Below are 16,480 nucleotides of genomic sequence, written 5' to 3'. Positions count from 1 at the left end.
CAGACCTCATCTGTACCTCATGTTCAGTGGTTTTCTATGAGTTTGCTTTGTGAGTTCACTGTGGGGGATTTAACCTCTTTTGCCAAAGAGGAAAATATGTGATTGTTAGTTTGTTTTAATAGAAAATGTGGACCAAAAAAAACCACCATTTACCTAAAAAAAAAAAAAAAAAAAAAAAAAAAAAAAGTATTATAATCCTATTTGTATGGCTATGACTTTCTGTGAACCGTATAAATATTAAAATAGGGTGGTGGAAGGTCATGGCGGATTATCTGTTGGTTTTTGTGGAGGATAAACTGTTTACTTTGTGGTGTTTACATGGTTATATATGCATACTAATGTAATAAAGAATGCCAAGTCAAAGCGCCTGCACCTCTCATTGGTGTCTGCTTGCTGGGCTATTGAAGACCCTTTCGGCTCGGGCTCCATAAAAAGGCAAGTGATAGGGTGGAAAAAGCATGGGTTTGGGGTCAGATCGATGTTGGTTCCAGGTCCTGATTAGCTGCACAATAGCTGAGGGATCTTGGGCCAGTTGTTGTGGAAATAAATGAAGACCAACCATATGAAAACAAGCAGAAGCTACTCAAAAGCTTGCTACAGCAATGGAATCAGCCACTGTTGTGTTTTGGCAGAGAGAGACTCAAAGGCAGCAGAGGAGTGGGAAAGCTTTATAGTGGAAAAAAGGGAAGGCTTCTGTGCCTGATGAGAGGCTGTTGGCCTAGGGAAGCTGTAGGAGGAATTAACTAGAAGTGGGGCATCCTGTATAATTGTTAGGGGTGCATATTTGGCTTCCTCTTCTTGGTCCTAACTTGGAAGTAGAGACAAAAGTTTCGGAAGATAACAGTTATTAACCAAATCCTAGGATTTGGGGTCAATTGTTACAGGTGTTATTGTTTGACTTCCTGGATTGTTACCAGAAATAATGGTCTGATTTCTTATAGGTCTGATTTATAGGCGGCTGGCTTTCTGGGCCAGTTACTGTGGAGAATGGTTTCCTGCTTTTATTGGTATAGTTGGGAATCAGAGTTCTATTTTTATACATGGTTTGGCCATTATCCATTTGTATATTCAGTCTGTCATTATATAATCCTGAGCCTCAGTTTCCTCATATGTAAAAATGATGTTAATGTACCTTCCTCCAAGGCTTTCAGATAAGAATTAATTGGGACATCTATCAAAGTGTTTCTTCTATAATAGGCTTTTTTTTCTCAGTGAACTGTATATAGCAGTTTAACATTACAATAGTCCGTAAGAATGGATATCTTTACAATGAAGCTGTCTTCATCACATTTCTTCCCCATACTTATGATCTAATCATGACAGAAAGGACAAAACAGGACTTTGTTTTCCAACAGCACTTCCTCAGGGTGGCCTCGCTGTGTAGACCAGGGTGAGGAAGTGGAAAGGCGTGATAAACGCTACACAACCAAGCTTAAACCTAGATGATAAGAGCAAAAAAATTCTGTCTTTCCTTTTCAGTGTTTGGCAACTTTAGCACACATGGTAAAGTGAGAATGAGATAATTCTAATTTCTCTTGTTTCTCCTATGTTACCAAATCCTACTGGGGGGCAAAGATTGCATTCTGCCACATCACACACGCAACTGTGGTGGAAACATGTCTGCTCTGACAAGACTACACTGACCACAGAGGTGGCCGAAACTGCTCTAGATTTTATTACTGTGATTTCCACTTTCATTAGTATGTAGTCAGCCTAGAACACATCTAGAAAAGATGTGAGAGATTGTTCTCTGTTTATTACACTTGCTTTGGATTCTCAGTAGAAAGTGAAATCACATTTACATTATAGGTGCAACTGTAGGCGCCAGGAAGAGTCTTTCATCAATACATCTGTTCAGCAGTCCAGGTTGCTTGGCCTCACTGTCCTCAAAATGCTTCTCTTGCATTCATTCAGGCACCAAATAGTTGTTGAAGTTCTGAGAGCCACCCTCACCCTGTACTTACTTAAATTGAGAGAGCACGCCTGGGCTCTGGCCAAGACCTGGGAGCAGCTAAGTCCCATTCCTGCGAAGCTACGGTTGGTTCCAAGCCGGCTAATGCTCCCTGCCCCACACAGCCCATCCAGTCACCCCACACTCTCCTCAAACCCATACGAGGTTCACTGCCTACCTCCCACTACAGCTCTGTCTCCCAGCCAACCACCAGTTCTGGGAATAAATTCTAGAGACTAAAGATTTGTGCTCTGCTTTTGGTATTCTGTCATTTTCCTACTATGTGTTTGGCTGTGAATTCATTTGTATTCTTAATACTTCAGACTTGAGCTTCTTGAATTTTAGGATTCAGTGTTATCAACTATGAAAAATTCTCAGCCCCCCCTTTTTCTCAGCCCCCCCCCCCTTTTTTCCAATACTACTTGACTCTTCGCTGTTTCCTGTATTCACTCCTCCTGGAATGCTTATTGGATACTCATTGGGCCATCTCCTTCTATACCCCTCTGTCTCTTAATCCCTCTTATTTTCCATCTCTGTCTTTCTGTGCTATGTTCTGGGTAAATTCCTGAAAGACAGTACAGCATAGTGGTTGAGTACACAGACTTCAGATTGCCTGGCCAAGAAACCATAACTTCTCAGTGCCTGTTTCCTTACTTGTTACATAGGGAAAACAATACTACCTACCTACCTATGGCTGTTGTGAAGATTAAATGAAGCTTTTAGAGCACTGTCTAGCCCACATGAAACACTAATGTATAAGGTTATATATTATACTTCAGTTTACTAATCCCCTCTTCTGCTATCTAGTCAGCTGTTTACTTACTGAGGTTTTAATTTCAATTCTTTTTTAATTTCTAGGTCTGGTGATTCTTTTTCAAATCTGCCCTTTTCTACACTATCTTGGTATTTTCTTGGGCTTTGATTCCTCCTTTTAGTTATTTGAAACATGAATTTTATATTCCTTGTGACTGTTATCTTCGTCTCATTTAGAGTAAAGGTCGGAGTTTGTGCAATGATTATAAGGCTCTGTTAATCTGTCATTGCTGTCCAGGAAATGTTCTCCGCGTTGCTCACATGGTAGCCGCATATGGCAATTGAGCACTTGAAATGTAGTCAGAGGGACTGAGGAATAAATTTTTAATTTTACTGAATTTTAATTTACTTCAATGTAAATAGCAACCTGTGGCTACTGTATTAGATAGGACAAATCTGTGATCTGTACACCCCCACACACACACCATCACGCTGTCACCTCTCTGACCTCATCTACTTCTTCCCAACTTGTTGACCCCATTCCAGCTACATGTGCCTCCTGGCTGTCACCAGAACATGCCAGGGACACACCCATCTCGAAACCTTTGCACTTGCTGTTCTCTTTTCAAGCAAAGCTCTTTCCCTAGATACCTGCATGGCTTGTTCTTTTGCCTCTTGTCAAGTCTGCACTCAAATGTAACCTCCATGAGGTCCTCCTTTCTTTTCCTGTCTGAAAACTGCACATTTCTCCCCTAACACATTTTCTGTTTCCTGCTTTACTTTTCTTTTTAACATTTATTGCTATCTAATGCAGCATGCATTTTTTATTTATTTATTGTTAGTTATCCCACTAGATTATATCCCATGAGGAAAAGGATTTTTGTCTGTATTGTTCCCTGCATATCCCCAGAACCTAGAAGAATGTTCAATGACTATTTGCTCAATAAATAAATGGCCAGAAGTTCCTGAGGCTCTGTTCTCTTTATTGTTTCTACTGATTCTTGTTCTTGGTGGTTTGTGTACTTGTGTGGTTTCAGATTTTCACTGGCAGCCCTCCCATAACAGTACATTTTCCTCTGTGTGAAAACCTCACGATAATGTCCTTTCTGAGTGGTTTTGCATTTATAGTATCTAGCAGGTACACCAGGTAGGGCTGCCAGATAAAATACAGGATACCCAGTTAAATTTGAATTTCGGATAAACAACAAAATAATTTTTAGTGTATGTTCTGTGCAATATTGGGAACATATTTATACTACAAAATTATTTGTGTCCTGTTTTTTCCTTTGCATAATCTGGCAACTCTAACACCAGGAGTATCGTCAGTCCTGTACCAGTTTTTATTTACACTTTTTGTTTGGTGGTTCCTAGATTATACTGAAAATTTAGACCAAAACCTGTGTAAGGCACAGGCTACAGGTAAAAATTTCTCAGAGGAGACTTCCTTACCATCTAGGGCCATTTATCCTTTGTTGTCTGTCTTGTTGGGCAGAGTTTTTTAAGGTTCAACCTTTTGCTACTCCAACTGCCCGCCACACCTAACCCCAAATCTTGTCTCCTACCCCTTCACAGAGGTTAAATACCCAGCGTCTAGTAACTGAAACTCCCTTATCCCCCAAATGTTCGGAGAGTCAGCACCAGTTCTTGTCACTCTTTTTCAGGTTCTTCTTTGATTCTGATACTTGGGTATACCCTTTTACTTCGTGAGATTAGCAGGGCCTTTTAAAGAATTCTGATTTTATTTTACCTAACATTTCTAGGAATTTATAGACAGGTTTTCATCTTATCTAGCCTGCCATGTTGCTGGAATGGTGCCTCCTCAAAAGGCAGGAAATAGCATATTTATTGTAAATAGCACAGGCTTTAGAACTGTATAGAACTCAGGTTTAACCTGGGACTTAATTTTATTTATTTATTTATTTATTTATTTATTTATTTATATTTTTATTAAAAATATAGCTAACACACAATATTAGATGAGTTTCAGGAGTACACCATAGTTGTTCAACATTTATAGACCCAAAGAAGTGATCACCAAGAAAAGTCCAGCAACCATCTGACACCATACTATGCTATCACATTATTATTAACTATTTTCCCCGTGCTGTACGTTACACCCGCATGACTTATTTCTTTTATACCTGGAAATTTGGACTTCTTATTCCCCTTCACTCTCCCCGCTTTTAAAGTTTTCAATTACAGTTGTCATTCAATATTATTTTATATTTTTATCTTTCAGGGGTACAGCATACTGGTTAGACATTTATATAATTTAAGAAGTGATCCCCCTGACTAGTCTAGTACCCACCTGGCACTACACTTATTACCATATTATTGGCTGTATTCCCTATACTTTACATCCCCATGACTATTTTGTAACTACCAATTTGTACTTCTTAATCACTTCACCTTTTTTACCCTGCCCCCAACTCTCTCTCATCTATCACCCCAACAAAACTAGTACCCATCTGCCAACGTAGTTATTAAAATATTGACTACATTCCTTATTCTATACCCAGGTCCCCATAACTACTTTTAACAACCAATTTGTCCTTAATCTCCTCCCCTTTATTCACCCACACCTTCCCCACACACACACATTTGGCAACCATTAAAATGTTCTCTATATTTATGAGTTTGTTTCTGATCTGTTTGTTTATTTTGTTCTTTAGATTCACATATAAACGAAATCACATTGTATCCACTTTCTCTGTTTTACACTCCACTCAGCACAGTACCCTCCAGGTCCATCCATGCTGCCCCAGATGGCAAGAACCCATTCCCTTCCACGGATAAGCAATATTCCATTATATATATGTACCAACTACTCTTTATCCGTTCACCCATCAATGGATACCCAGGCTGCCTCCACGTCCTGGCCATTGTAAACAATGCTGTAATGAACATGTGGATACACACATCCCCTCCAAGTAGCAATTTATATTTCTTCAGATAAATACCGGGAAATGGGATCAATGGGTCCTTCTTTGTCTCTTGCTTGTCTCTTTTTATCTCTTTGCCTTTGTTTTAAAGTCTATTTTGTCTGATGTAAGTGTGGCTACTCCAGCTTTTTGTTTGTTTCCATTTTCATGAAGTATCTTTTACCATCTCTTTCTGTGTGTGTATCTTTCAATCTGAAGTGACTCTTGTAGGCAGCATATGTAAGGGTTTTGTTTTCTTATCCATTCAACCCTCCTATGTCTTTTGATTGGAGTATTTAATCCATTTATATTGAAAGTAATTGTTGATAGATATGTAACTATTGCCCATTTTATTATTTATAATTTTAATCTTTATTTTTCCATTGTCTTAAAGAAGTCACTCTAACATTTCTTGTAATACTTTGGTGGTGATGAACTCTTTTACCTTTTTCTTGTCTGGGAAGCTCTTTATCTGTCCTTCAATTTTAAATGACAGGCTTGCTGGGTATAGTAATCTTGGTTGTAGGTCCTTACTTTTTATCACTTTGAATATTTTCTGTCAATCCCTTCTGGCATGCAAATTTTCTATTGAGATATCAGCTGACAGTGTTATGGGGGCTGCCTTATAAGTTACTAGTTGCCTTTCTCTTGCTGCTTTTAGGATTCTGTCTTTGTCTTTAACCTTTGCCATTTTAATTATAATGTGTCTTAGTATGGGTCTGTTTGGGTTCATCTTGTTTGGGACTCTCTGCAGTTCCTGGGCTTGTATATCTATTTCCTTCACCAGATTAGGAAAGTTTTCAGTCATTATTTCTTCAAATAGGTTCTCAATTCCTTGTTTTTTCTTTTCTCCTTCTGGTACCCCTATGATGTAAATGTTGTTATGCTTGATGTTGTCCCAGAGGTTTCTTAAACTATCCTCATTTTTTTTCTTTTTTTCTGCTGTTCCAATTGGGTGTTTTCTGCTACTTTGTCTTCAGATCACTGATTCGATTCTCTCCTTCATCTAGTCTTCTGGTGATTCCTTGTAGTGCGTTCTTCATTTCAGTTATTGTATTCTTCAATTCTTCTGGTTCTTTTTTTATTGTTTCTATGTGCTTTTTTGTGCTTGCTATCTCTTTGTTGAAGTGCTCACTGAGTTCCTTGAGCACCCTTATAACCATTATTTTGAACTCTGGTAGGTTGTTGCCTCCATTTCATTTAGTTCTTTTTCTGGAGTTTTCTTCTCTTCTTTTATTTGGGATGTATTTCTTTGTTTCCTCATTTTGGCTGCCTCCCTATGTTTCTTTCTATATATGGGGTAGACCTGCTATGTCTCCCAGTCTTGGATGGGTGGTGTTATGTAGTAGGAGCACCTGCTCTGGGTGCTCCAGGAGTGTCCCATGTGTAAGTTGTTGGTGCCCTCCTGTTATAGTTGAGCCTTGATTGTTATTGGCAAGTCAGTGGCTGGAATTGACCCTCATGCTGATTGGCTGTGGGTTTTAGCCATGTCTAAAGCTTACCGGCTGCTGTGGGGGGTGGGCAGGGCTTGCCCCAGTTAGTGAGATTCACCCCAGCTGGCTCTGGTGCCTGTTGACACCGCCCTTTGTGTATGCTGCTTGTGGGCAGTGCTCTGCTGTGGTGAAGCCAACCTCCAAGTACGTTGGTTCTGGAACCTCTTGGGAGGAGCTTCGGTGCAGGCCTAACTCACCAACAGCCTGTGATTAGCTGGGGACTACTTGGTAGAAGCTACAAAGTGATCTGCATTGTTTCACTGCCTGTGCTAAAACTGGAGGCATGGGGAGAGTCCACATTGTGAGAGCACAGCTGCCACAAGTACCAGGCCTGGGGTAACTCCGCAAAAGGAGTTACCTGCTGTCATCTGCTGTCTCCCTTAAAGTTCAGCTGCTGATAAAGCCTCATGCAATGTGTGAGTTGGGTAAGGCAGGTTCTTGGAGAGTCACTAGAGTGGGATTAGTTGTGTTCACCAGTTTAATGTAGATTTTGGTTTGGTGTCAGTGCTGAGCCTGGAGCAACTCAGCTAAAGTCTCAGAGCACACCAAGGCCAGTTGTTACCCTTCTGGGGCCATGGATTCCAATAGTTTCTGCAATTCAGGCAGGGCTGGCTGCTCACTAAGGAAGTACCTCCAGCGTTGGGGGAGTGGGGTGGGGCAGAGTCCCAATGAGTCAGCAGGGTGGAGCCCCAGAGCTCACCAGACCAATCAGATTCAGATTTGGCCATAAGTGCCAGGGGTGGGCTCAACTCATTAAAGATGGCAGCTGGCTGCCTGGCTGTCCAGAGGAGGACCCTACACAGGAAAAATGGCAAGTGTCCTCCAGCACTGGCCTCAAAGCCACACACCTCAGTCTGCTCCCTGTATGCCTCTGATGATCCCTGAGTCACCATCCCACCGCTGGAGCCCAAGGTGAGTGCCTGTGAGAAAATGAGTGTGCTTGGGCCGTTTAAGAGGATGTCTGGGTTTCCCGCAGCCTTGCATCCCACTTGGAAGGTTGGAATTCCCACTGTTTTTCACAACCAGATGTTGTGGAGGCTCCTCTTCCCAGCACCAGTACTCTGGGCTGGGAAGCCTGGAGTGGGGCTGAGATCCTTCGCTCCTCTGGTGGGGAGAACCTCCGTGGCCAAGGTACTCTCCCTATTTTCAACCACCATACAGAGGCTTGGGACCAACCTGGTTCATGTCTCCGCCCTTCCTACCATTCTCGACATGGCTTCTTCTTTATAACCTTAGTTATAAAACCTGTTCACAAAGACTTCAGATGGTTCTTCAGGTTGAGTGTCCTATAATTTAGTTATAATTTTCATGTGTTCATGGAAGGAAGCAGGCATGATGTTTGTCTACTTCACCATCTTGGAGCCCTGGTTTAATCTTTTTAACTACATGGTGTAAAGCACACTGTTGGTTTTAAATTAATTAAACAAGGAGGCCATTAGATTGAGGTGGCTCTAATGCCATGGCAGCCTATGTAAGCAAAGCAAAATCTAACCCTATAAATGCCTCAAGGTTACAAAATCGAAACACTAAGACAATCACAAATGGCCAACTAGGCTTTAAGCTTTAGGCAATCAAATCATTTCCTTTCTTTGCTTCTGCACTTTCTCTGTCGTTCCCCTGGCTCCTTTTGTGGAATGCTCCTAACCACCTCCAGTTTGAATCCATAAATGTGCACATAGACTCTTAAAATTTTTAATATACCTCCATTTTTCTAAACCTACTTCTTAATCCCTAAAGTAGAAATTATTATAAAAGGGCTGTTGTAAAAACTAATTCATATCAGTGTTTTGAACATAGTAAATGATCAATAAATATTAACTCCTTTTCTTTCTGCCCAATCTGAAATCTAAACTCTCTTCCAACACCATTTCGCTCAGCGTCCTTTTCAAGTGGAGGTTGCATTTTCTATTCAAACACTGCATTCCGATGTAGCCAAGAGGAAATGAACACCTTCTTAATACATCCTGAGACCCATTCATTCTCACTCTTTCACCTCGATGCAGAATTCTTTATGATGCTCATACCACCTAGTTCTACCACCTTTTCTTTTTGCTGTGGTACCTAATACCCTCCAAACCACTTTTCCCACTCAGTGAGGACTTTCACCCAGCTCAGGTATTCTCCATTTTGCCCTGGTAATCATGTTGGAAAATTTAGTGTCCAACATGGTCACTTTCATGTTTTTTTGTTTGTTTGTATTTTTAACCTCTAGTAACCTTCGCTCCATTTACACCACCCCCATGCATGTCCACACTCTTATTAGCAAGAATTCCAGCTCTGAAATCTTAGTGATTCTGTCTCTGCTCAAAATCCTACTCTTCGGATTCCTCCTCACCTATCTTATTCATGGATCTCTTTAAGATATTTAATGCCTAGATTCCATCATCTTCCTCTGATTGTTAAACTTTTTTTTTTTTAATTGGGGAGCAATGTGTTTCTCCAGGGCCCATCAGCTCCAAGTTGTTGTCCTTCAATCTACTTGTGGAGGGCACAACTCAGCACCATGTCCATTCGCCGTTTTCAATCTTTAGTTGCAGGGGGCACAGCCCACCATCCCGTACAGGAATTGAACCAGCAACCTTGTTGTTAAGAGCTCACACTCTAACCAACTGAACCATCTGGCCACCTCTGTTAAACTTTTTAAGTTGCATTTCCTTCCCCATCCATTACTTGTCTTGTCTCAGTATTTTCACCCCATTGTCTTTCCAGGAACCATAAACCTTGAGGCCCCCACAACATTAGTCCCCTTCAGGATATCATCTCCATCACAGTAGCAGGAGAACAATGCATAACTATTACCACTGGGGCTCTTCTTACAGACTCTTACTTTCCAGTTTACCTGGAGCCCAATCTCTCCTCAACCCTTTCACTTATCTTTGATCTACTTCTTTTCTTTTCCCAACCCCCTCAGTAACTATTCTAAAGCAATGCCACTCTCCACATTTTCCATTTACTCTGAGATCATGCCACCTCCTTTACCTAGTAAAGTCATTACAATCAGATCTTACAACTGCCTGTTCCATCCCTCTTCTCACAAAAAAGGCTGTATCCATTCCAAGCCTTTTCTCCTGTGTCAACGGAAAAGGTGTTCAAAAACTTCACCTACAGTCCAATTCCCATCGCCTTCTCATCTCAGATTTGCTCCAATTACTCCCATTTCCCTTATTTTCAACTTCTCCCTCTCAACTGATATTTTCCTCTCAGCCTATAAACTTGCACAAATCTCTCTCACATGTAAAGAATCCTCCCATAATATCCCAAGAGCTTCTAATTACCTGTCCTTTTTCTTCCAAGAGTCATCTGAGCTTGTAATTTTCATGTTCCTTACCTGCCATTCATTTTTTCTAATGTCATTTTTATTTTATTTTTTTATCAGTTATACATAGTAACCCTTTTTATTTGTTCAAGCTTTTTTGTGGATCTTTTCAGGGTATTTTAGATGGTTTTCATATAAGGACTGCACATTTTTTGCTAATTTATGCTTAGGTGTTGTTGTTGTTTTTGTTGTCATTGCCGTTGCAAATAGTCCCACCACCTTCTTATATATCAAGAACCAGTAAAGCCCTAGTGAGGAAAAAAGCATGAATTCTGGGACTAGACTGGCTGGGGTCAAATTGTGCTCTAGTTGTGACCAAGAAAGTGTTTTTCTACCTCTCTATGACTGCACTTCCTTATTTCTAAATGGAGATAATAGTACATGTGGTCTGACAATTAAGTTCGCGAACTCACCCTAGAAAAAATACTACACACCTCATTGTTGAATATCACTGCGGTCACGTTCGAAGTGTAATACTCCCCTTGGGAAGCTTTGCACTGACATCAGTGCCTAATCCACCCTTCAAAGCAATTTTGGAACTCTCTTTCTGGAGTGGCCATCAGAGCTGTCGTCGTATTACCCTTGGTGTCCTGAATGTCATCAAAATGTCTTCCTTTCAATATTTTCTTTATCTTCGGGTAAAGAAAGAAGTCATTGGGGGCCAGATCAGGTGAGTAGGGAGGGTGTTCCAATACAGTTATTTGTTTACTGGCTAAAAACTCCCTCACAGACAGGGCCCTGTGAGCTGGTGCATTGTCGTGATGCAAGAGCCATGAATTGTTGGCAAAAGTGCATTTTGTCTAACTTTATCACGCAGCCTTTTCAGCACTTCCAAATAGTAAACTTGGTTACCTGTTTGTCCAGTTGGTACAAATTCATAATGAATAATCCCTCTGATATAAAAAAAGGTTAACAACATCGTTATAACAAACTCATGGACTTAATTGTCAGACCTCATATACCACATGGGGTTGTGGTGAAGATTACAAGGATTAATGCATGTAAAACCCCTTGAACAGTGTCTGACCTATGGTAAGCACCATATTGGTAATATACATATAATTTAAAAATTAATTAAAAAATATATTTTCTTCCTGTTTGATTTCTATTTATATGCTGCTCCTTTACTAAGTTTCTTAATTGTTTCTAGTTTTTACTTGATTCTCTTAGACTTGGGGGATGTGATCATTATGTCTGTGCATAGTCCTGGTACGACCTCCTTTACAATATTTATACATACATTTAATTTCTTTGGCAAACCAGTGCCATATCAAATGTGTGTAGTATCTCCCTACTAAGCATGATGCTAGCTTTGGGACAAGGATGGGTTATGTTGAGGTATATGTTATTATGTTAAGAAAGCCTCTGTTTATTCCCTTCTTTCCCTCACCAGGGATGGCTGTTGAATTTTGACCAATGCCTTTTCAGCATCTATGGAATTAGAAGCAAATGATTTTCTTCCCTAGGAGCCCTCTCTAGACCCAGCTATATGATTAATTACATCCTTAGATGTCCTAGAATAAAACATTTGGTTATGGTATATGAGTCTGTTAAAGTGCTAAATTCACATTGATAACATTTTTTTTTAAGGCTTTATGCATTAATATTCTTTTGTGAACAGGCCTTTCATTTTCTTTGTGTTTTATTAGCTTGACAAAAACAATTTAGAAATTTTCTTTTCAGGTTTTCTCTTGGTAGGCATTGGAATTATCTGCTCTTTAAAGGTTTGGTGGTACTGCCCCTTGAAACCATATATTGGTGGTGGTGGTAGGGCTGCCAGCACTGTGACAATTTTTTTTTTTCTATTCTTTTTCTATGAAAATGTCTTAAAATTTTAAAAGTTCAGTTTTGGTAAATTACATTCTCTTAGAAAAGTTTCCAAACTTATTCGTATAAAATTGAACAAAATAGTCCTATTAATATTATCCTTTTAGTTTCCTCTGCTTGTATGTCTATTTCTCACTTTATTTCTCATTGGATATAAGCCTTTACTCTATTTTTTCATGATTAATTTAGCCAACAGTTCATCTATTTTATTGTCTTTTCCCCCTGAAGTCAGTTTATTATTATTATTAGTAGTAGTAGTAGTATTTTCTACTATTTTTCTGCTTTCGGAAGCCAACAGCCCATCTGTTACAGCCCCAGACAGAAGTGAAAAGGCCCTTCCTAGTGTTGAGGATAGGGTTTCCAGGCGGGAATTCCCACCCGTTCTCAGGAATTTTTTTTGCTTTCCCATTCCCGAATCCCGACAAAAGTTGGTTGGGAAATCTGGACCTTGAACCCAGGTGGTTGGTAGTATTGGCCGTCACTTTGTGGAAACGACTCATCGTGGAGAACAGAAAATGGTTCATATCTCAGGATTCGGGAATGGGAAAGCGAAAAAAATTCCTGAGAACGGGTGGGAATTCCCACCTGGAAACCGTAGTCGCGGATAACCCTAGGGAGGCACCTAGTGAGAAATGACACCTTCCCGAATGTCAGCAGTGTCTCTATCGCAGCCCTGCTTCCTAAAGAATAGGAAGTGCGTGTACACACAAAGACGTCATCCGGTGTGCATGCGTGGAGCGAGACGCTATACTGTCCAGGAGCTATGTAACCGCAATGCTCGCCTTCTCAGTCAACTACAGAAAAACTATTTCTAGTCAAGTTTCAATACAGCTTAACCATCATTTTTAAAAATCGAAACTGCATCAATCCTAGGCTCCATCAAAAGTTGCACCATTTAGAAAAAGAAATATAATTATTGGGGAGAAAGACTTGGAGGCTGACAATTTCATCTTTATTTCCCTTTCCCTTCTTTGAAAGTGGCCTATTGAAATAGAATCAACAAAAGGATTTGAGTCCTGGCTGTGACACTAGCTGTGTGACCCTGGGAAAGTAATATCACTTTTCTAGTTCTCAGTTATTCATCCTCATAAAATTTTATTTGATAATCTTCATAAAGCCTTCCAGCTCTAATTAGGCACATTATCACATTTGGAATCTGCTGCCCCCTGCTGGCACTTTACCAAATTGTAAATTTTACCTTTCCAAAGCCAGAGAATCCAAGTTTTAGTGTGTTTTTACGTTTTGTATATCTAATTTTCCGTCTTATAGTGCATTCATCTATCTTCCTATATATAAGCCAGAGGTCTCTCTTTTACAACCAAATACACTCTTAACTTGAATTTTGTAAGTGTTGTTAACTTTTGCTCTTCGAATCTTTCCTGATTTCTGATAGTTTTGTTGCCACCTCCCACTATTGTGATGAATTTTCATAATTTTCTTGTGGTTGTTAATTTTTCCTTTATGTATTTTGAGCCTATTTTAAATTAGCATGTATGAGATTAGAATTAACTCTGTAGTGAGTTGATTCTCTAAGAATTTAAGCTTTCTCTATCCCTAATGTTTTTATCTTAGTCTATTTTCTCTGAGGCGACTATAACTATCTCTGCTGCCCTTTGGAGAATATATACCCAGTGTATCTACTTTATCATTTCACTTTCAAACTCTGTGTCCTTATGTTTTGGTTGTGTTCCTTACAAACAACTTGTTGCTGGATTGCTTTTTCCAATTTGAACTTCTTCTTTAACCTGGAGAATTTAGTCCTTGATCAAGCTCTATCAAAATCCAATCTCAGTAGCACTCCCTTGGCTCCTGCCAGCATATGCTTACTCATTCTTGTTTCTGGTGTCTAGTCTTCTCCCTTACCAGCCCCAGCACATCCACAGCCAGGCTTGGCTAGGATTTAACCCTAGTTATAGACCTGGCAGCCAAGGAGTAGATGGGGACAGTTATTGTTTGAAGGGGAGGGAGTGGGGGTTAAACAGCAGCTTGTGCAGCCTCTGTTAGCACAGCAGAGGCGACTTAGCAGGGAAGGGTAGGCTACTTACTTCTGCAAGACCAGAGAATGTAGTAGAGACTGCAGTCAACATCCTCAGGGGCATACATACATCCAGATGTTCCCATGACATGCATGTTTCAAGGTTCTAGGTTTTCTCCACCAGGGCCTTGACTTTCACAAAATAGACAGAACTTGGCTGAACATTCAAAGCTCTGAAGCTCTGTGACTGTAACAATTAGATGTTCATCTTAAAGCTCAGCTATTTCAACCCAGGCCTCTTGTAAGCTCCCCAGAGGGGCTCTGGCTCTCATATTTCTGCTCTAACAGCTTGACAACAGCCCTGTCTTATCCTTTTGTAGGTCATCAATGCATCCTAGCAGTAACCAGCCAACTCTGCTCTTCTTGTAAACATTGCTCTCCCCATATTTATCAAGTGCTTACATTATTGAACTTCTAGACAATTCCTCTCTATGGGGACATTTGCCTAAGTTACCATCCATGTGTGGGGTCTCCAAGACCACCCCCAGGTTGAGTGATTTGCTGGAAGGGCCAGCAGAACTAAGCACAGAACTGTACTTAAAACTATGACTTATTAGAGAAAAAAACATCAAGCAAATCAGCCTAGGGAAAAGGCACATGAACAAGCCAGAGGAAAGCAGGCACAAGCTCTGAGCTTGTCCCAATGGAGTCACACAGGATAACCTTAATCCCTCCAGCGGTGATGTGGAATGCGTCAGGGGAGCCTGGCCAAGCCTGGGCGCAGGTTGGGTTTTATGGCGCTTGATCACGTAGCCTTGTTCTGCCTAGCATGTGTGATTCCCAGAAGGAAAGGTGTTCAACATAAACCCTACTGTTTGCACAAACCTTTCAGGCACAGTAAACCACCCTTATCAGTTAAGAAATGTGGGAGAACAGTCCTGCTATCCAAATTGCTGGACATTAACCAAAGGCAAAACTTGCAAGCAGGTCCTTGTGAGGATAACAGGTTCAGGCCTGCTCTGTTAACTTTTCTGCACATCTGTGAAATATTTAGTAACTTGAGGCATGACCTTGTGCCAAGGACTACACGTACCACACTTACCAACCAGGATGTTATCCAATTCACCCTTTGGGTGGGAGATAAGCCAGCTCCTAATCTATTAACCTGTTTCCTCACATCTCATTGCTATTTCACCTGTTAGTCTGAGTCCTCCAAGAAGCAGATATTAAGACCAAAAAAGGATCAGCTGTGTAATAGATTTAATAGGGGCAACACTGGTGAGGAAAGACAGGGAGGAAGGTTGGGTGGAAGCAACTTAGACAATAATGTAACCTAAGAGAGTCTGACAAGACGGTCAGGGAATCCTCAAGCCAAAGTCGAGGAGTCATAAGATCCCTCTCCAGATGAGTCTCTGGCTGGGAGCCACGTGTGAGAAGCAGAGTCTCTGTGGTAGCGAGGGGACAGATATCATAGTGCAGCAGCTCTGGGGCTTTCAGTCCATTAGACTCCCTCCTGTGGAAGATCTGAGAGACGCATTCTGGTGGCTCCCACAGCAGTGATTATAGCTCTCAAAATACACGTGGAAAATATTTATTATCAAGCAAATATTTAGCACCAACATCACATGGTAATTTGTAATACCTTTTAGTTAAAAAATAGTTACAGAACCACCTAAAATGAACACTGATTAACAATGAAAATATGAATAATCTTTTACATTACCTAAATTGAACAATATCCTATGTGGATGAATTCTGGAGAAAAGACTTTTCCAAGTTGCTTGGTGAACTGGCAGCTTAAACTGACACATAGACAGCATATTGTAGTAGGGCTAAATCCAGGTAAGTCAATGACAAAAAGTTTCTAAATGTTTATAACTCAAGTAATTTTCTGAAATATGACTTATATTAATACTTAGAGCAAAATACCATTTCTAAGTTTATCTTCCTGATTGACCTTACATACCCTTAGCAAATGCATTTCTATACATTTTACACCTCGTTCTTATGTGGGCTATAAATGACCATATGTAAAACTTCTGAGGCAAACAAACTGAGCAATATATACAGATGTTTTTAAGATTTTACATATAATTTGGAAACTTCTAAATTATATATGCTTATATGATAAAATGGAAGACTATCCTCTTACATAGTATCCAATAGGATTTTTATTAATGTTATCCTCACAGATAACATTGGCCATCAATATTTGTAACACAAAACTAACCCAAGGAGACTAGA

This window comes from Rhinolophus sinicus, chromosome 2, assembly GCF_057876585.1.
Source record: "Rhinolophus sinicus isolate RSI-liver-muscle chromosome 2, RSI-T2T, whole genome shotgun sequence".
In the NCBI taxonomy this organism is placed as follows: domain Eukaryota; kingdom Metazoa; phylum Chordata; class Mammalia; order Chiroptera; family Rhinolophidae; genus Rhinolophus; species Rhinolophus sinicus.
The sequence above is the reverse complement of the archived record's forward strand: the minus strand, read 5'-3'. Positions refer to the sequence as shown.